The sequence below is a fragment of the Myodes glareolus genome, chromosome 7 (genome assembly GCF_982192425.1).
Source record: "Myodes glareolus chromosome 7, mMyoGla1.1, whole genome shotgun sequence".
NCBI lineage: Eukaryota > Metazoa > Chordata > Mammalia > Rodentia > Cricetidae > Myodes > Myodes glareolus.
The window spans coordinates 36,692,373-36,714,478 of NC_142032.1; the positions used below are offsets into that span (position 1 = coordinate 36,692,373).

The 22,106-nt window shown below is 46.5% G+C and overlaps 1 protein-coding gene and 1 pseudogene across 4 annotated transcripts in view; one reads left to right on the forward strand and one right to left on the reverse strand.

The window, feature by feature from the left end:
- Nucleotides 1–22,106, reverse strand: part of Kank1 (KN motif and ankyrin repeat domains 1) — a 197,774-nt gene that overhangs the window by 76,153 nt on the left and 99,515 nt on the right. The gene's annotated exons all lie outside the window — the stretch shown is intronic.
- The window catches only part of LOC148121349 (cystatin-C pseudogene), a 40,546-nt pseudogene continuing 30,422 nt past the window's right edge, over nt 11,983–22,106 (forward strand).

Sequence of the window (22,106 nt, forward strand, 5' to 3'; positions counted from 1 at the left end):
CACTGCCGGGCTCCAAACAACTCAAATTCAAATAAGGAAAATTAACTCCCAAGGCAATGGGCTGGGTAAGAGCTCAGTGGGTAAGAGCACTTTCCTGCACAAGCGTGAGAATGTGAATTCAGATCTTCAGCATCCACATAAAAAGTCAGGCACAGCCTCGTGTACCAGAAACCCTATTGGGGAGGGACAGAGACAGGCACATCAGTGGGGCTGGCCAGTTAGCCTAGCTGAAAACCCGCAAGTTCCAGGGTTTCACTGAGAGACCCTGCGTCAAGAGAACAAAGCTCCAGCCAGGGCGTGGTGGTACACAGGAGGCAGAGGCAGGTTGATCTCTGTGAGTTCCAAGCCAGTCAGAGAAACCCTGTTTCGAAAAACCAAACAAAGGAAGAAGGAGAAACGGAGAAGAAAAAGAAGAGGAGGGAGAAGGGAGGAGAGAGAATAAAAAGCTGGCCTCTGCATATGCATGCACACTGACTGCTGTGTATGTATGAGCTTTTGTGTACGTGCATGCGCGTACACACACACACCTCGCTCACGTGTTTCTGGGAGATCAGTCATGAGGGATATGTGCTAGGAATAGGATTAGTGCCCTTAAAAAAAAAAAAAGGCCTGAGAGTACAGGTGGGCCCATTTGTCCTTCCAGCACGTGAACACACCGCCCACCTCATGAAGAGGAACAGGTCTTCATGGTATACTGAACTTCAGGCATCTTGATCTTGGACGCCCATGCCTCCGGAACTGGAGCTTAGGCACTTTAAATGATCCCACCCCCAGCATTCTGTTACCCTAGCCCTGGCTAAGATACCTCACATGGAGCCTGAGGTGCTTGCAGGAGGCACACAGCTGTCGCCCTGTTCAGGAAAGCATCCAACATCACATCTACGAGTCGAAGAAAGGGGGCTCTGGACACGGATGGCTACCAGTGAGACGGAGGAGAAGCACTTCAAGGGATATTTAAGTAAAACAGGGTGGAGTACAACCCCAAAGTAAAGCAGCAGCTTTGAAGAAGTGCCGAATAAAGCAAAATGTTTAGCATCCAATTGGGGGAGGGGGATGTCTTGGGAGTGTTTTCACGGGGCTGCGACAGGAGTGAGAGACTTACATGGTACCTGCTTCTTTCCCCATGTATTACGTAAAATCATTCCAAGTCATTGACTTTTTTAAAGGTGAATGTCTTGAAACGCATGAAGATAAGAAGTTTGCTGAAAGCAATCTGTTTGCTCGAGCTGGAGGTAAAAGATGTGAACTTCTCCCGAGTGGTGAGCACCGCCAAACAGCCTTTTGGGGAGAGTCAAAAGAGGCAGTTGCCAGACTCACATTGATTTGAGGTTCAGAGGATTGACAGAAGAGAATCAGGAAAATCTAAGTCCTACTTCCACAGAAGTCAAATTTAACAAGATGATGAAAGAACATTTCAAGCCACTTCAAAGGGAAGGTAGCCTGGTGTGGGCCCACAACCTGGGAATAAAGAACCAACATAGTCCTTGCCAAGTGCCCAGCCTCTGACAGACAGGACACACTGGGACGCCTCCCACAGCTGGTGCCAAAATGTAATTTTAGCCTCAATGCCCAGGAGGAAGCAGATTCATCAGAGGCTTTCTTTTCCCTCATATGCTTCGCTTCAACAAAACTGGATCACCCCTGACCCAGCAGAGAAACACTCATCCCAGACATCTTCATGGTGACCAAGCAAGCAAAGGCTCAGGCTAGAATCAGGAGAGAGAGAAGGTGGAAGGTGTTGGTTGGGGTGAGCCTTTAGCTGGGCAGGTTGTATGGACACCCTGACTGGGGCAGGAAGGCAGCGGAACGGCAGGGCCTGTCAGGGAGCTCACTGCCCATTGGCCCTGCAGTGGAGTCCTGTTTGCAAAGCCTCTGGCCCAGGCGGTGCATCTGTAGGCAGCTTCATGCTGCCATGCTGGACTGGTCACGGAATTCCAGACGAAGATGGTATCATTTTGTTTGTTTATTTTCCTAGTCTGGCAACAGTATCCTTGGAACTGGAAGATCCTATGAAGTGATGAACCCTGAAAGTACGGACACAGCTAAGAAACTGATGCGAAGCTTCAGTTCTTAAGGAGAAAGCTGAGAAAGAAGCACACAGTACATTTCTTAGGAGAACAAGTCAACCTGTCTCTGTGACTGCTCTGCTCATGCCTTAATGATTATCTCTGCCAAAACCTGCATTTCGATTTCCGTGTCTCCGATAGTTACGGACAATCTGTAAGCTAGGACACTGAGCGAGGTGCACCCGAAGACGATCTGAATACTTTTGCAGCCGCTCTGTCACCAAGGGGAACCAGTCAGGGCCCAGGAGCCTGAGGACCCATGGTGATGGCAAAGGAAGGTAACAGAACCAGCCCAAGCATCTGACATCGCTGAGCCAACTGAATCCATCAACCCCAAGATCTGCTTTCAAAAAATATTTACTTTCTTAATGCTTAAGACAACTTCCTGTGTGTCTCAATTTAAGAATTCCTTTTAAAATCTATACCTAATAGTAGGTATCCCACTTGAGTGCCTGCTATTAGGGTAAGCATCTGAAAGCTCTTAACTAAAATATTCCGAATATATTAACCTGCGCTCCAGAATACACATGTGCATGCGTGCATGTGTGTATATGTGTGTGTTGAAACTAGGGCCTCTTGCAAGCTAAGGGGGCAACTTACTTTGAGCTCTTCAAAACGTTTGTTTTGAGACAGGGTCTTGCTAAGTTACCAAGGCTGGCATTAAACCCTAGCTAGCCCTGACCCTCCCTGTAGTTGCGGTAGGCTTGAACTTCTGCCTCAGCAGCCTCGCTGAGATTACAGTCCTGTACCAACAGGCCTGGCTAACTTCAAACACTTAACCCTAAAGAAATGTACACTCATTCCTGGGTTGATCCTTGACAGAGCTTCTCAAGTGTGGTCCCCAGATAATGCTGCACTTTTGTGACCAGAGAACTTACTAGCACTAATTCCCAGGCCTCACCCCAGACTTGGTGACTCAGAAATCCTTGGGTGTAGAGGCCAGCAAACTGTTTGAATAAGGTGGTTTTGCTGCACGCTGAAACTTAAGAACCTCTGCTGCTTAGGACACCAGGTGCCACTCATCATTAGTCACAACCAAATAAACGGCGAACCATGCAGAATTGGGCTATAGAAGTGCCACCCTGCCCTCCAGGCCCTAAGCCAAGCATTGTCACAGATGAAAGGCCAGGAAAGAACGAACACCCAACGGTGCCGCACAAAACCTTTCCCATCGTCACCATGGTTGCACAGCAAGGCTATCGGGGCGAATCTGGAGGAGGAAGAGGAAAACCTGGAAATAGTGAACCTGAGAAAAGATGCGGACGTTTTCCTGACACCGCTGATGTTAGGAACCTGATTGTGAAGTGAAACAAAGAAAATGTCAGGGGGGAGCACTCATACACAAATGGAATAAAGCAGGAAACAAAAAAAAATTTCCTGGGATGGGCGAGAGACAAGAACTGAGGTGAAGGTGAACAAAACGCAATGATAAGTGCATCCTAACTCAAAAGGAGAAAGTGAACAATCATGATGCTCCCACAAGACACAGAGGGCTGAAGACAGGATCTGCGAAGGGCAGCAAACGCTGAGCATTGTGGGAACATGACTGTGAGCGGGCTGGAGAGATGGCTCAGGGGTGAAGAGCCACTGCTCTCTCAGAGGACCCAGGCTTGGATACCAGAACCCACTGTGGTTACGCTGCCTAGGAATATGGCTACAGGAGATCTGACACCTCTGGCTGGCCTCTCTCTCTCTCTCTCTCTCTCTCTCTCTCTCTCTCTCTCTCTCTCTCTCTCCCCCTCCCTCCCAAGCGGAACACTGACAATATGTACTCAGAGATGGTAACTGAGTCTCTCCAACTGCTGAAATATTGTCATGGATTCTGTGGAAAGTAGAGAAATGAGATGTTGAGCATGCAGACATGGAAGGACGGTGGATATTTAGCCATCAAAGGTTACTCAGTCAGATATACTTACCTGAAACAGTCTGAGCACAAAGCTGGGACTATGTGAGCTGACTCTGATAGCCTATAGAAGAGGGCTTGCACACGGAGCCCACAGCGGCATTCTCTGAACACACACCTATTCCTGAGGACAGACCGGGTCCTTCCGCAGACCACCTGACAGCTCATTTTAAATGATGCATGGGTCAGTGTAATTTTTAAACTGCTAGCTATCTAGTGTGTACTAATTCTGATGTGCACCGACTTGTCAGAAATAATAGCTAAACAATGATATTAAGGGGCTTAAGTGCCTTGTGCCCCCCGCAAGGGCTGGGGTCAGCCGTTAAAGGGCTTGCTACCCAAGCATAAGGGCTATTTTAGATCCCAGAACCCTCAATAAAAGGCTAGGTGGGCATGGTGACCTGCCTATAATTCCTGTTTCAGAAGGCAGAGATGAGATTCCCGAGAGCAAACTGGGCAGTGAGCCTGGTCATATGCATGAGCTCTGGGTTTGATTAAGAGAATGAGAAAGATGGAATAATGGTGGAGAATAATTCCCAGCAGCAACCTTGGGCCTCTATGACCATGTATGTGTACACATGTGTGCTTATGTACACACAAGCATACATATGCAAACACACATACACACACATGCGCGCAGAAAAGGGGGAAAAGTGAAGAAGTAATAAACCATGAGCGCTGTATTTACTTTTTTTCCCTTTACTAGTAGGGCCCACATGCGCCCTATTCTAAGGACCAGTCTGATCCCAAAGGCCATGACCAGGATGTATGAACATTTCTGTCTCACGGTGACATTAGTCTTAACATTTCAGAAGAGGTTTGCACAAATACAATCAAGGCTTGGGGTTCTTTGAAAAGTACACAAGAGAATAGAAAGACTTACAAGTAAGTCCTGAAGGACCTTAAAGCGTGACTGGAGGGGCTGGGGAGATGGCTCAGTGCTTGAGAGCACTGGCTGCTCACACAGAGGACCCAGGCTCAGTTCCAGCACCTACGTGCTGGCTCACAACTGTCTAACTCCAGGTCCATGGATCTAATGAACAGGGACACATGTGGGTACACAGACATGCATGAAGGCAAGACACACACACAAAATTTAAAAAATAATAACAAAATGAAATAAAATGGCAAAGGATGAGTAGAATGGAATAGGGCCCTGGAGCCCATTTGCTACCTTTGTTCTGCTGACGGCGACAGTGACCATCAAACCTATTTTCCTTGCCAGTGATTGGTATAGGGAAGGTCATGTGACTCAGCTCTGACCAATGAGCTACCATGGGGTGTTTCTGTGGGGCATTTCCCATAGTTCTCAAGGGGACATACAATGCTGGGTCAGGATGTGATGACGAGTACTTCTGCGTCCACTTTGCTTCTGTGCAATCCAAGGGTGCTCTGGCATGAGGAGGGTGGGAGAGGGTAGGGCTGTGACAGTGTGGGAGGCGGATGACAGATAGTGGATGGCGGATGGCGGACAGCGGATGGCGACACCGTGTCAATAATATGTCAATTAACTTTAAAGCCGCTCTTCTTGGAGTTCAGTTATAAAACAGACAATTTGAGTCAAGATTTTTCTTGGGCTTTTATTTGCACCTGGTACACATTCAGACAATAAGACCAAGATGAATCAGAAGGAATTCCGAGAGCCAGGCTCCAGAAGGTAGATGGTTTCTATAGGGAAAGACTTCACTGTGAGGGATTCTTATGGCAGAGTGGCACTGTTTGGTAGAAACTTGAATGGGATGAAGAAGGGCGCCTACCCAAAGTCCATGGAATGTTTTATCCCACAACCCCCTTTTTAGGGTTCTAGAAGTGTGGCAACAGAGGGAGACCCTGCTGTGGGTCAAAGGTTTGTACCCTGTTGATCGTATTTTAATAAAACTCTGATTGGCCAGTAGCCAGGCAGGAAGTAGAGGTGGGGCAATGAGAATTCTGGGAAAGGAAAGCAGTCTGTAGCCTTGACTCAGTTGCAGAGAAAGCAAGATGTGACTACCTAGCCGAAATAGGTACCGAGCCTCGTGGCTAACTCAGACAAGAATTATGGGCTAATGGAAGTTGTAAGAATTAGTTAAAAAGAAGCCTGAACACTGTCAGTAAGACAAAAAGGCTCCCTTCGGACTGGGCGAAGATCTTCACAAACCCCTCATCAGACAAAGGTCTGATCTCCAAAATATACATAGAACTCAAGAAACTAGACATTAAAACTCTAATTAAACCAATTAAAAAATGGGGTACTGAACTGAACAGAGAATTCACAACAGATGAACTTCGAATGGCCAAAAGACACTTAAGGTCATGCTCAACCTCCTTAGCGATCAGGGAAATGCAAATCAAAACAACTTTGAGATACCATCTTACACCTGTCAGAATAGCTAAACTCAAAAACACCAATGATAGGATGTGGAGTGAGGGGAACACTCATCCATTGTTGGTGGGAAAGCAAACTTGTGCAGCCACTGTGGAAATCAGTGTGGCGGTTTCTCAGGAAACTGGGAGTCAACCTCCCTCAGGACCCAGCAATTCCACTTTTGGGAATATACCCAAGAGATGCCCTATCATACTACAAAAGTATTTGTTCAACTATGTTCATAGCTGCACTATTTGTAATAGCCAGAACCTGGAAACAACCTAGGTGCCCCTCAATAGAAGAATGGTTAAAAAAGGTGTGGAACATATACACATTAGAGTTTTACTCAGCGGTAAAAAAACAATGACATCTTGAATTTTGCATGCAAATGGATGGAAATAGAAAACGCTTTACTGAGTGAGGTAACCCAGACCCCAAAAGAGGAATATGGTATGTGCTCACTCATAAGTGGATTCTAGCCATAGTTAAAGGTCTTTGAGCCTATAATTCGTGATCCTAGAGAAGCTAAATAAGAAGGTGAACCTGAAGAAAATCAAATAGTTATCCTCCTGGATATTAGAAGTAGACAAGATTGCCAGGCAAACTTGGGTGCACGGGGGGTGGGGGGGTGGAAGTACGGGGAGATGGTTAGGGAGAGGGGAGTGGGGGAGGATCGGGGATAGCTTGGGGGAATGGGGGAGGAGGGAGGAAGGATGGTTATGGGAGCAGGGAAGTATATATCTCAACTAAGGGAGCCATTCGAGGGTTTGCAAGAGACTTGATTCTGGAGGGGTTCCCAGGCCCAAGGAGAGGTCCCCAGATTGTTCCCTGGGCAGCAGAGTAGAGGGTGCCTGAACTGGCCTTGGCTCATAACCATACTGATGAATATTTTGCATGTCACCATAGAACCTTCATCTGGCGATGGATGGAGATAGAGACAGAGACACACATTGGAACACTGGACTAAACTCCCTAGGTCCAAATGAGAAGCAGAGGGAGGGAGAACGTGAGCAAGGAAGGCAGAACCAGAGGGAACCTTCATCCGACAATGGATGGAGATAGAGACGGAGACCCACATTGGAGCACTGGACTGAGCCCCCAAGGTCCAAATGAAGAGCAGAAGGAAGGAGAACATGAAAAAGGAAGTCAGGACCGCGAGGAGTGCGTTCACCCACTGATACAAGGGGACTGATTGAATGAGAGGTCACCAAGGCCAGCTGGACTGGGACTGAACGAGCATGTGATCAAACCAGATTCTCTGAATGTGGCTGACATGGGGGCTGACTGAGAAGTCATTGACAATGGCACTGGGTCTTGTTTTGTCTGCATGTACTTGCTTTTTGGGATCCTGGTCTGTTTGGATGCTCACCTTCCTGGACCTGGAGGGAGGGCGGAGGAACTTGGACTTCCCACAGGGCAGGAAACCCTGACTGCTCTTGGGACTGGAGAGGGAGGAGGAGAGGGAGTGGGGGGAGTGGGAGGGTATTGGGAGGAGGGGAGGAAGTGGAAATTCTTATAAATAAATAAATAAATAAATAAGTAAATTTTTTAAAAAAAGGAAAAAAAAAAAAGAAGAAGCCTGAGTTAACGGGCCAATCAGTTTATAACTAATGTAGACCTCTGTGTGATTCTTTGGGACTTAACAGCTACAGGGCCAGGGACAGAAAACCTCAGACAACAGGACCCAGCATGGAATATCCTAAGATGGGTGAGAGGGCTACCCTGCCTCTGCCTTTGGCTCCCCAAAACTCACTTCCAACTACCCACTTTGATGAGGCACCCAGGCTCACCCAGGTGAGGCTCAATTACAGACCCTCAGAGCAGCTCATTCCCATTCACAAGAGGCAGTCAAAAGGCAGCTACGGAATTAGTTTCCAAAGCCCGTCCCAGAGGAAGGCTTTGCCCTGTGCCTCGGGGCTGCTAAACCCACGCAAGCAAGAAGCTCTGACAAAACTCTAAGCTGCTGTATTCTGAACAGAGCATCATCTGCACCAGCTACAGTAAATGAAATAAGTAATTATCTTCTCCACGCTCCCAGTAATTACCTTCTCTAGCCAGTTTTTAAAATAGTTTCTATTTAACTTTCCTTTTAAAGAAGAACAATACAATTACTACACCATCCTCTCCTTTAACCTCATCTCTCAGAGCCCCAAGGTAAAGGCTAATTATCAAGACAAATAATTGCATGCCCAGTGCATCATCCCAAAGATCAAAATCTCAGAGCATGGAATTTCAGTAAGATTTTTGAGTAAGGAAACCTGGTAAAGCTGGTGGCTACTAACACTAACACACAATTCCTGCTAGGTACTCACTGCTACTGTCTACAGTTGGACCAATACCTCCTTATACACCGAGGGTCAAAGTTCACCTCCATCATTCAAGTTTTTATTAAGTGGTTATACAGGCTAAACACAGTGTTCATTCTAGGGAGAAGGGGTTAATAGCGCAGGCTTGATACCCAGGAGGGAAGAATGGCGGAAGTCATCATGACACACCCTTATTGTACTTCTTCCATTAGCGAGTCCAGGGCTACAGAGAGGCAGAAATACAGAGGATAATCCAATGGATGTAGACAGAGGACACCCGGCCATCAAGGAGTCACGGAGATGAGTAAGTTGGCCCTGGAGGGGAGGAAGCAGGCTCTTCCAAGGGGACAGGGGCAGAGCCCACAGGATGGGGCGTGGATGAAGGAGCTGTGGGAAATCTGATAGCCAAGCGTGGATGACTAAGGCCGTGTGTGCCAAGCTAAGGAGTTTGCCTTGTATTTTGAAAGCAATGGGGCCACTGAAAGACACCTGGGCTCAGAGTTGGGTGAACAGGACTGGGTTAGTCTTCTAGAATTGCTGTTCTGGACTGAAACAAAGGAAATGGCTTAACCAGAGGGAGAGGAAGCAACAAAGCCCACAGTGGAGGAATAGGGAGTGGAAATGGAAGTCAGGGCTGGGTAACTGATGTGATTCCCCTCTGTATGCTGTGAATACCATTGGTCAATAAAGAATCTGTCTTGGGCTTGGCAGGGCAGAATAGAGGTAGGCAGGCGGGGAGGGGGGAACTAAACTGAATGCTGGGAGAAAGAAGGTGGAGCCAAAGATGCTATGGAGTCACAAGAGAAGAAAGATACAAGCCACCAGTTGGACCCTTGCTGGTAGGCCACAAACCTTGAGGTAAAATATAAACTAATAGAAATTGGTTAATTTAAGATATAAGAGTAAACCAGAAATACACTTAAGTGATTGGCCAAGCAGTGATTTAATTACTACCGTTTCTGTGTGGTTATTTCGGGAGTCTGGGCGGCCAGAAAATGAACAAGCAGCCTCCTACAACAGATAACAGTGTGGATAATTGAGCCCCAGGGTGTAGATAGATGCTAGTCTTTGAGACAGGAAAGCAATCTTGAATCATGGAGTGGCATCCCAGGGAGAGTATAAAACTCCCTGGTCCAGCTGCCTACCCAGAACAGAAGCCTCAAAAATGCTGGGGTGCTGGACTGTGGGGTTACAGAACTTGTATAGCTAATTCTGCTTGCTGGGCACACACCACACTGTGTATTTAATCCATTACCAGCTTGCAGATTCATGGTCTTTATCTTAAAGGCAAAGGAACAGACAAAATCCATGGACGAATGTGACGCAAAGCACATCAACAATGAGCAGAAATAACAGCAATGCAGCACACTCCTCCAACTGCTTAGACAGAGTGACACGTCCCCCCCACCCCCAGCCAGCAGTGTCCTCGCCGTGCCCTTGGCTAATCTTCAAACAAGCAAAGTCTGAGGAAGCTCTCTCCAGTCCCGCTGACCTCAGACCTGACTTGCATCCAGGCTTTCGATTACTGCCTTTTATTCCTATAATTCTCTCTGCTCTGAAAAAGGGCAGCCAGATTCCATCATGGATGAGCCAATACATGCAAAGAGCCTGGTCAAGCATAGGACATACAGAGATCCACGGAAGACAGGTCATGGCTGTGGCCAAGTGAAAGCCTTTCCCCACCCTCAGCCACTCACTGGGAATTCCATTAGTCTCATCGTTTCCTTTCAGGCACTTGCTCCCCACAGGCACGGGGCTGTCCCTGACTTGTTTGTACTGCACACATGTCGTACAACCTAGACAGTGGTCTCCAGGGGTTCGAGGGAACTGAGCATCATCTGTCACTTATATTTGCTTCTGGGACCTACACCTTTCTCTCAGGACATGTGTTTGGATATTTATAATCCGCTTAGACAGGAGGAGCAATAGTCAAGTTACTGAGTCGGAAAGTGTCGCAGCTTTCCGCGATTCAGCCGGGCAGATGGCAAATGACTATTTTTACAGCTTGTTTCTCCATTACATGCAGAAATATTTATTAACATTGTATTTCTGTTGCATGTGTGCAACCAGCAGGAAGGCAAGGCAGGCAGCTGTTGCCGAGGTGGGGGAAGGGCACAGGAGTGGGAGCAAGCTGGTGCTCCTCTTAGTAGGCAAGCAAGCTAAAGCCTCTGCTTATGGGACGGGAGACCCAGATATCTGCCCATCTCTGTGACAAAAAGAAAGAGCCATGTCGGGAAACTCATACACAGACTTTTGTAGCAGACATCCTTATGTAACTCCGTCGACTCTGAGATGTTACCAATCAGAAAATACACATTATTTTACGTGTCACTGGGAAAGAAAAGACATTCAAGATGGGGAGTTGAGCAAGGCAACCCTCCACTGGGCCACCAAGAAATCAACTTTCCATAGAAATAAGGATGACAGGAGATATATCTCAATGTCGCAACTGGAAACTGGGCAGGTCAAGGGGACTCTTCCCTGAGAACCTGCCCATGGGCGGCCAAATGGCTCTAAGGCAGGGAATCTATAAACCTTCGCTCTGGCTTCTCAGCACTCAGGGTAACCAGCAGAGGTGATGGATGTAGAGATGGATCTGTAACAAGTGGGCAGATGCACATCTAGGGGCAGAAATGCATAAAGGCACCACGTCCACTGCAAGGTCCATCTTGAGAGTCATCCAGGGTCTATAGCTAAGAACAAAATCTTAAGAGGTCCACACAGAAACCAAGGCCCAAAGTGGAAGGGGACCCAGCAGGAACGAAGCTGAGGAGGACGCTACAGCTACAGCTAAACAGCTACAGCTAAAGCCGGCCACACCTTCCCGTTTCCGCCTTCTCAGATTTTCTAACTTCATGTTAGGAAACAAGGGTCCCTGCTTTGGTTCTTTCTAATAAAAGAAGGAAAATATTCGCTAGGTTTAAAATATTTTAAGAAAATACCGCATTGGGAAAACTGTGTTTGCGATAATAGATGTCTGAATCTATAAAGGTCTGAACCCTCTTTATAGATTTTGTGTTTTCTTTATTTCTATCTAGCATAAATAAACCCTTACTAAGCAACCAAATACATACTGCTAAACATTGGCCTCAACCCAATTTGGACCCAAATTCCTCAGGAGGCTTAGTTATTACTTATTGCTAAAAATAGAAAGAGGAGAAAAAATAAACCCCAAATCCATCAATCCAGGACAGGATGTATCTGGGCTTACACAGTACCCAGTTACCACACAACTACACCCAGTCACCTCAACAACACCAAAGTAGACACGATACCTGCCCCACTCCCAACAGCTAGATTCCAGCTGGTTATGCCCAGTGGGACCAGACAGGATGGAAGATAGACCGCCTCTAGACCAGGACCATGCCACGCTGGGACAAGAACCTCAGCAGCAGCATCTATGCTCTCAGAGTCCAGATCACCATCCGGGTCTCTTGGAATGTCGAGGTATCTGCCAGGCAAGTTTATTAACAAGGAGAAAAGGAAGGTCCTGCCCATGGCCATCCCTAGGGTAGAAGGGAAGAAGGGCATTGCAGTTAGGAGAAAGAAGTTTGGGGCATGGATCTAAGGTGAAGGCACCCACAGCAAATGCAGCTGGTCCTGAGGACACTGAAGAGAGGCCTGTCTAGGGAGATAAGCCTGGAGGGAAACAACCCACGAAGGTGCTGCCTGCCTCTGGGCAGACCTGGTCATGACGTGAAGAGCAGACAGGCCTAAGGAATGGTCTTCTTTGCCATGTAGGTGTGTAAGGACCCTCTGCGGGGCTGGGGTTAAAGCATGTCAGGGAACTAAGCAATTGAACATAAAAGAACAATTAAAGCCAAAACCAGACAGACAAAGGAAAAGTTGGAAAGCGAAGAAGTTGAGAAATCTTGGTATCGACTTGGAATGTAAGAAATGCAAAGGAATGGGGGGGAGCATGGTGGGGCATGCCTGTGAGGGCAGCATTAGGAGGCTGAGGTAGAAAGCTGGGGAGGTCTGAAGAAGAGGGAGGGAGGTGAGGGGAGGGGGAAGGAAGGCAGAGGGAAGAAGGGGAAGAGGAGGGGAAGTTGACATCACGCAATGCCCTGCTCTAATCTACTCCATGTATTATTTAAAGATTTACTTTCTGAGTCTGTGTGTGCACATGTCTGTCTGTCTGTCTGTCTGTCTGTCTGTCTGTCTGTCTGTCTGTCTGTTTGTACATAAGTGTGTCCAGAGAGACCAGGCAGTGTAGATCTCTTGCAGTTGAAGTTAGAGGCAGCTGTGAGGACCTCCATTCGGTGCTGGGACTGAACTCTCACTTTCTCCAAGAGTATGTCACCTTGCCAGCCCCTCCATATTGTGTAAAACAGTGGTTATTCGGGCTGTGTCTTGTCCCCAGAAACTAGTTTCAGAAGAGGCACTGGGCTCCATTTTTAACGCAAATGCAGGCAAACTGTGTACCTTGGTGGACACAGGAACAGCTCCATCTGTCTGGCACCGACCATCACAAGGCCAACAGAATTACTCCCAAAAGTAAACAGGAAAAAAAATATTCCCTATATTTACCCAAGAAAACGAATTATATCAGGAAACCAAGACCTGAGTAAGTACTGAATACACCAGAGTGAGGAAAAAGCACAATGTCCTCACCTGGATGGTCACCCATGTGTGTTGAGTGACCAACAAGCAGGGAACCTTGACTTGCTGAAGTTCTGACTCGGCTCGGTCTCCACTGTTGATGAGGTCTGTTTGAGTCGTTGTCCGTTCATCTGTCTGCCTGTTCACCTGTCTGGACCTGCAGCCCATGCATTCATCTGACCCAGCCCTGCACCTCACCGCTAGTCTCCACAGTCCCACACCTCATTTCTTCAGCTCAGCTCCGACTGGGTTGCCTGACTACAGCAGCATTGTCTGCAGACACCGCCAGCAGCTGACTTGCCCACACTTTCTGCAGCCTACTCTAACGCAGTGATACTCAGCCTACTCATGCTGCAACCCTTTAATACAGTTCCTCACGCTGTGTGACCCCCAACCATAAAATTATTTTTGTTGTTACGTCATACCTGTGATTTATGCTACCGTTATGAATTATAATGTAAATAGCTGATACGTAGGATATCTGACACGGGGTTGTTGTGAAAGGAGCACCCCATCACAAAGGGGCTGTGACCCATAGGTTGAGAATCACTACTCTAATGGATCATTTTAGCTTTTTTGTTTTGTTTTGTTTTGTTTTTGAGACAGGGTTTCCTCTGTGTATCCTTGGCCATCCTGGAACTCACTCAGTAGACCAGGATTGCCCAAAACTCAGAGATCTGCCTGGTTCTGCCTCCAGAGTCATTTTAACCTTTTTAAAAAAGAGATTTATTTTCATTTTACCCATGAGCGTTTGCCTGCATGTATGTATCGCTCCATGTGCATGCAGTACCTGTGCCAGCCAGAAGAGGGTGTCAGATCCCCTGGAACTAGAGTTACAAAAAGCTGTTGAGTCACCATGTGGGTGCTGGGATTCAAACCCAGTTCTCTGGGTTATGCTAAGCCAGTACTCTTAACCCCTGAGGCATCTCTCATGTCATTTGAAAGCATAGGCCTCTGTAGGAAGAGGCTTGAATCTTTTTCCTGTTCATTTGATTCTAAGCCTCTATCTGATTGACAGTTTCTGTGGAGGCAGCTTCAGTAAGTAAACATAGAAAGGCAGTAGCTCAGAGAAAAGACCAATTAGAAGAAGGATTTATTATTTTGGGTTTTGTTTTGGGAGGGGGGGAAGAAATGACCTTGAGTCTGGAGATTTTCCAAACATCCCCCTGCACAAGAAGGAACAGAGAAATGCAAAACATTCAACAATGGTTATCTATCAGAAGACTCAAGACCCGAGTTTCCAGTAGATTCAAAGGAAAGGCAGAAAAAACAAAAGCACTAAGCCCAGGTCGGTTCAGGCACACACGGGTTTCTGGGAAATCAGGAAACAAGGTTTGCTTCACCCTGAAAGGGCTGAGAGCCAGCATTTTTGTTGGACGTGAGTTCTTAAAGATGTAAATGTTTCCTATTCCCAGATTTTGGCTTGCAGCTCAATTAACAGTCCTTAACAGGGACCGGCTTGTTAAGGACTCAGGAAACCCTTCGAGCAGTCTTCTCCTCCACGGCAGAAGTGTGGGTGTGAGAGCTGACCTGTAGGACCAGCCTGCCTGGGGAGCCCATGAGGGCTGGGGGATGGGATGGGTTAGGGGGTGATTTCCAGACTCCTTTGGGAGACTAGACACTATCTGTGTCTCTGAGTCTGGCTTGTGTCTTGGGGCTGTAACATCCTCCATACAACCATATTGTCCTTAATGGCAGGATTTCTTTCATCTCTAAGGCTGAATAATATTCCTCTGTGTGTGTGTGTGTGTGTGTGTGTGTGTTGACTCCATAGCTCAGCTATGGAGATGAACATCTATCCACTGATCATAGAGGTGCACATATGTCTTCACTCTTCAGATATACAGGTAAAGGGTGAATCCCTGCACCCTGTCGTGGTTCTAGATTTGAGGGAACCATTCTTTAGTTGGTTGCCATAGTGACTGCATTACCTGTTGAAGCCCCTGACAGTATGAAACAGTACTCTTTTTCCTGCATCTTCACTAACATCCCTTTTTTTTAAGTCATCGGAATGAGTGAAATTTTAAGGTGGTTTTGATTTGCATTTCCCTGAGCCACTATTGTCACCCGTGTTTTCATAAGCCTGCCACTCGGCCTTCTGTGCTGTCCCCTAGAAAGTGCCTTCTTTCTAGAAATGTTAAGTCTTTCATCCGTGCACATGGTGCAGGATCGGTGTACTGGATGGTTTCATGTCAACCTGACATAAGCTAAAATCATCTGAGAGGAGGAAACCTCAATTAAGAAAATGCCTCCAGAAGATTAGGCTGTAGGAAAGCCTTCAGAACATTTTCTTAATTAGCGATTGATGGAGGAGGGCCCAGCCCACTGTGGGTGGTACTGTCCCTGGACTGGTGGTCCTAGGCTCTGTAAGAAAGCAGTGCCTTTAATCCCAGCACTTGGGAGGCAGAGGCAGGAGGGATACCAGTGAGTTCAAGGCCAGCCTGGTCTACAGAGTGAGTTCCAGGACAGTGAAAGCTATTTAGACAGAGAAACCCTGTCTTGAGAGAGAACAAAGAAAGAGAAGGAAGGAAGGAAGGAAGGAAGGAAGGAAGGAAGGAAGGAAGGAGGCTGAGCAAGTCATTAAGTCATAAGTAACAAGCCAGTGAGCAGCATTCCTGCATGGCTCCTGCATCAATCTCCTGCCTCCAAGCTCCTGCCCTGTTTGAGTTCCTTTCTTGACTTCAGTCAATGATGAACTACAATGTGGAAGTTTAAGCCATATAAAGTCTTGAAAAGGAAAAAAAGAAAAGATACCACCCTGAATGTTGGAATGAAAGGCATTAGAATAAGGGGGAGGAGGCCTTTTGTCCTGTGAAGCTCCTGGACAACCCCCTCCTTGGTATTTAGGTGAAAGGTCAAGAATTTGCCACTGAGCGCGCACTCTTAGCCTTATTTGAATTGACCAATGGAATGAATCCCCATAACCACGCTTTTCGCTTCTGTTCCCGCGCTTTTGCTCTCCTATAAAAACCCCTCACCCCAGCCTGACGGGGCGCGCAAGTCTTCCGAGAGACCTTGTCGCCCCAGGTACCTGTGTATTCGAATAAACCTCTTGGTGTTTGCATCCATAAGTGTGGTTTCGTTTGATTCGTGGGTACGGGGCCTCTCTCGAAAGGAAGACATCCCTCAGGGGTCTTTCAGTATTTCCTCCCCAACTTGCTTTTTGGTCAGTGTTTCGTCGCAGCCATAGAAACCCCAACTAAAACAATAGGTCTGGTTCCTCTCTCTTGCCATGTCTTCCCAGCACCACCGACTGAACGACTCTCCGGTCACCACCGTGAGTCCTTGGCATCCTTTCTAGGAGGTTTTCTGTAACTTTCCAGGACCACCCGAGAGTCATCTGACATTTGAGGAATTATTTACACATCTACCATTTGTTCCTGTTAGCTTTCAGCTTCTTTCAGGGTAGCTCGGGTCACATCTGTCACTCACACCCTCGACAGAATCCCATCACAGAGCCTGGGGCGAGCAGGAGCCGTAAGACAATGTCACTGGATTCTTATTCTCCAAGGGGAGACAAAACAACTGCAGTCATTGGTTCTAGATAAAGTTTATGAGGATTCAGGTACTTTGCTGACAAACACGTTCTAGTCCTTATCTTCTTGCCATCACTTATTAACTCCAGGACACAAAGGAGCAATAAAAGCAATAAAAGCAGGCGGCTCCACAGAGAAGACCCTCATCATATATGCTTAAAAGAAGGTTGAAAAAAGTCAATATAAGCATTTTTTCTCCCCCTCCCCTCCTTCCTTCCTAAGAGGTATTAGTAGTACTTGAGATTCCCAGGACAAAGCAAAGACACTGACAGAGCATCCGGACCTCCTGTGTCCTCTGTTAGGGCAACACCCTCCCCCTGGGGTGGTCAACAGCATGGTACCGCAGTCAGCAGGGGGATGACTGGGGAGCAAGCACACAGCAGCGCTGACAGTATGGTGGGCTTCGCTCAAGTCCTCAGGGGCAGCCATGCCAGAGGAGAGCAAAGAGGAGCTGACTCCCCGCTGGTGGGGAAAGAAAGGATTATCAGCAAGTTTCAGGCTCCCCCCCCCACACTAATTCTGAGAATCTTTGTCCTTGAGGATTTAGAACAGTCAAATGACCAGCCACCTGCGGACCATGGACTCATCTGTGACAATGACGACTTGAGCATTTCTGCACTTAGCATGTCCATGTGACACTGACTGTGAATGTGACTCTAGGGCACCCCGAGGCTGCATTCACACCTATTTCACTGTCTGGTCAGCAGTGCTTCATAAAGCCCTCTTCAGAGACAGACTTCTGACACAGCTAATATAACTGGGAGCATTAATCTCTCTCTGACTGTAGTCACCAACCACTGAGATGCTAACGTTACCTTACAGCTGTGAGATGTTCTGTTGCCTGAATAAGGTGAGGCCCTAAAGCGGAAGTTTTCACTAAATAGGATTGGATCCCCAAAGGGATAGAAGCAAGTTTGAGGCCAGGAACCTGCAACCAGAAACTGAGTCCTTTTGACTTCGGAAGCACGTTTGGTAGGATGGCCCTAAATGCAGCTTTCTAGATGCAGCTGGGAAAACTGAGTCAAATGCTCCACTCCGGATGACCAAATGTTGACTAACTTCTAGGTAAACGGGGTACTCTTGTCCCATAAGGTGTTGGCTAGGTGTGGTGGCACATGCCTGTAATCACAGCACTTAGGAGGCCGAGGCAGGAGGATCATAAGATTTGAAACTTGCCTGGGTTTACACAGCAAAATCTTGCCCACCCCTTCCCTGAAAAGGTATTATTAGGTATTATTTCTTATCTCAGTAACCCTTAAATTTCTGAATTCTCCTCTACTCAGTATTTAACTTCAAAAGGTTACTATCAATGGCCTGGAGACTAGCTCAGTAGTCAGGTTCATAATTACTTAGCATGTGCATGGCTCTGGGTCCAGTTCACTACACACACACACACACACACACACACACACACACACACACACTAATTATTCTTTTGCTTTTCTTCCAAAGAATCACTTGGCGAACACATCAGCCCACAAAAATCAGATTTAGACTGATAGATGATTTGCAAGTTAATGCCCCATTCTAAGACACGGTAGGAATTCTATCGGTGTTGTTAGTGGTGACACCGAGCCACGGAAAGTAAGACCATCTTAGACACTGTGTGCCTGAAAGTCACCTAACTGGCCTAGACCTGAATTAGACAGTGGATAACACCACAACAATAGAACTTAAGTCAGCAAAACATAACTGAGATAAAACAACACCCCCCCAACACACACACACACACACACACACACACACACACACACACACTCATACACTAGCATTTGAGTGAGACACAACCTCCTTAGTCTCAGGCTTTTGAAAACATGGTGTTTCCTGCTCCCAGTTAGTGGTGCTGGGGAGGTTTAGGAGGTAAGGCTTTGCTGGAGGAACTGTGTCACTGGGAGCAAAATTAGAGATTAAATGCCTCTTGCCATTTCTAGTTTGATTTCTCTGCTTGTGGTTCAAGATAGGAGCTTCCCACTTCCACCGCCACGCCTGCCTCTTGTTGACATGCTCCCGCCATAATTAAGCTTCTCTCAGGAACCATAAAGCCAAATAAACTCTGTCTTCTGTTTTGTTTTATTGAGACAGGGTTTCTCTGTGTAGACTTGGCAATCCTGGAACTTGCTCTGTAGACCAGGCTGGCCTCGAACTCACAGAGATCTATCCCAAGTGCTGGGACTAAAGGAATACGCCACCGTGCCTGGCTTCAACTCTGTTTTCTGAAAATTGCTTGGTTTTGTTTTGTTTTTATCACAGCAATAGAAAAGAAACCAATACACCCAAGTAGCTAAAGCCTGTCTTGTGTATCTGAAAATTATATAAAACCCTTTAACGTTTTAACATAGGGATACATTTTATGTGAAGTCCTTAAAAATGCTAGCAAGGCTGATAGGAGAAATCTGTCCACGCATCCACATATTGAAGGTAAAATAACTTAGAGATCATTGTGTGCTTTTATCCCTTGCTGAATGCTGGAAAGCTACCAGGATTATCTAGAGGCTTATTTCATTCTAAAAGAATGGAAGATTCTGAGCTGATGTCAGTTCTTTGTGTAAACATTTAGTCTCAAGATGTAAAGCAATCTTTACTCAAAAATAACTTTGTCCTGCTAAATATTTTGACTGGGAGGCAACAGATCTGGAATGGAGAACACAGTTCGTTTTTTCTCAATGAATGTAGCTTTCTATTGAATGCCATTTCTCTGGGAAATCAGTTGTTTGTCCAAAGGAAGTGGATTCTGGGGCCAGTACCTGAAGTGATCTTCAGAAAGGTACCTACCCTCTGTGTAGGGTGGGCAGTAACAGGAGTAGGTGAACCACACTTACTTCTCTGAGCCTTCAATCAGCTTGGCATCCAGGGCGGTTCTCTAAATATGTTGACTGACAAAAACCAGAATTCATTTCATCCGCCACTCCACCCACCCACGCCTCCTATAAGATGTTCCATTTACGAACACATGTTTTTGTCTTTATGAGAGCGGCAAGTCTGAGTGGAGCCTGCTCCTGTGAGAAACAGAACAGGGGAGAGGACGGTGGAAGAATGTTTCCCAATGACTGGGTACCTGCCAGGACCCGGCCTGCTGATCTGAGCTCGTGCCAAGGGTGATAGGCACAGGCAGCTGCTTATGGTGGGAGAAACAGGAGCTGTGAGGAGCTTTCACTACCAGCCCATTTTTTCCTTGCGCCCCCTCCCCATCGCACAGTGGAACAAGAGTGGCTGGCTCCTTATCACCACGGAGTAGCTGTACGGGTGGCGTTGGCTCTGCCCGATAGGCTGGCTTCCAGAAGAAACAGAGCTCAGCTTCAGGGTCCCCCACTTCTTTGGACAGAGATAAAAGACAATTATTTCTCAGACAAAGCAGATATACCCACATGAATAAGAGCTGACATTTTTGAGAAAATGAAGGAAATGAAACCCAGGACACTAGATGCTGGTCATGCCTTGTTCTTTTCCCTCTAGTCTCAGGAGATAAAAGAAATGTCTGGAGTGGAACACTACATTTCAAGTGTTAGCTGTAGAATAAAAACTTGGTAAGAGAATGGGAACAGTTCTTAGAGATGGCTTAAATGGATCATAAACTCTTCGCTATGAAGTGTTAGGAATACCACGTGCCAATCCTAGAGGAAGGCTTAAGGCCAAGCATGGAGCCTGCCTTGCTCCTTTGCTCCTTTCCAGGACTAGAGGCAAATGGATGTAAAGCAAAGTTGCCCTGCAACAGACTGAGGCCCTTGCGGAGCAGGCTGCAGACTCACCAGGGATGAGGCAGAACCTGCTGATTCTTACTCCAGGGTACCGAATTTGCGGTTTGTTCAGTATAATTACTATCTCAGTTAATATTGACTGCTTCTACACAAGGAACCTAATAAATGGGGAGGGATGAGTGGATGAAAGGGTGGGTGGATGGGTGTGTGGATGGATGGATGAATGGGTGGATGGATAGATACATGGGCGAATGGATACATGAGTGGATGGATACATGGGTGGATGGGTGGATGAATGGATGGATAGGCTTTTAAAAATTCCCATGGTGAAATTTAGTATCAAGTAAATATAGATAGAGTATTCCTTTACAGAACATGGAGCTAAGTCACATTTAGATTAAATGTCAGCTTTGAGAAGTGCTGAAAGTTTCGTAAATTAAAATAAAGATCCGAGATACCGCCTGATAGTAACTTACATTTTAATGTCTACTTTAACAATCTCACATAATCCACCATGGTTAATCAAGTAGCTCCAGACATGAGTTAACATCAGATACAGTCAAAGAAATCACTGACTTATTACCAAAGGTGGCTTTACCTGAATCCTCGCAGATTTTCCTTAAAATGAGAGTGTTCTAGGGATTGGATAAAAATTGAAAGTCTAGTACCCATAGCTGGGCATGTTGGCTCCTGCCTATAATCCCAGTACTCAGAAGGTAGAGGCAAGAGGCTTAGGGTTCAAGTCTAGCCTTGGCTACATAGTAAGACTGAGTCAACCTGAGCTGCGTGAGAGCCTGGCTCAAGGAGGGAAAAATGTTATTAACCCAAACAAGTTCTAAGTTCACCTAAACTTGAAAAAATCTACCTTATTGCCTGATACATGCTAGCGTTGAACATTTCTTTGAGTGTCAATCAGGGTGTGGCGCTTCACTGTTGCTAGGTGGGGAGGTAACTCTGGAGTCAGGCCTACAAAGGAGTTCCTGCTGGTCTTCAACATGAACTTTTCTCTTTGGGCTGTTCTGCCTGACCAGGCTTGTCTAAGGCAACCAATGGCATCCACTCAGGTAGGGAACATGTATGTTAGTTGGTCTTCCCTTCTGATCTTGGCATACCAAGGAATAGCAGCTGGCCAATATTTCCTGGAACCAGAGGTCGAGTTCCCTAATTCCCCTTCCCCTCCGTGTGTGTTTAGTCGGTCAGGTGCCAGATGGTGTCTCCTCTACCACTATTTTCTGTCTTTAGATAAAGAAAATAGGTAAAATCTGTTCCCGGTGACAGAGGCCTAATGTGGTATGCTGACCTGACCTGTCTCCAGAAGCTGATATTAAAACTGCACCCAATGCAAAAACCAGCCAGAAGAGTAAGTGAGTAACAACTAAATTAACCAACTATTTCCCTAGAGCAGGGCTTCTCAAAACTTCTTCCAACAACAACAAGGTTAGATTGAGAAATATTTACACAACTCCAAGGATATAAAAAACAGGTGTGCAAATCATTACTGATAATAAATTGGGAAACATATTTTTAAAACAATTTTTGGTGTATATGTGTTACTTATATTTATTAAAGACAAAGGCAAATTTGCACGCCAATAAGGTAGATGTATGTGTTTGCTCTTACACAAAGAATTAGATCTTTGCTGAGAATGTTTGGC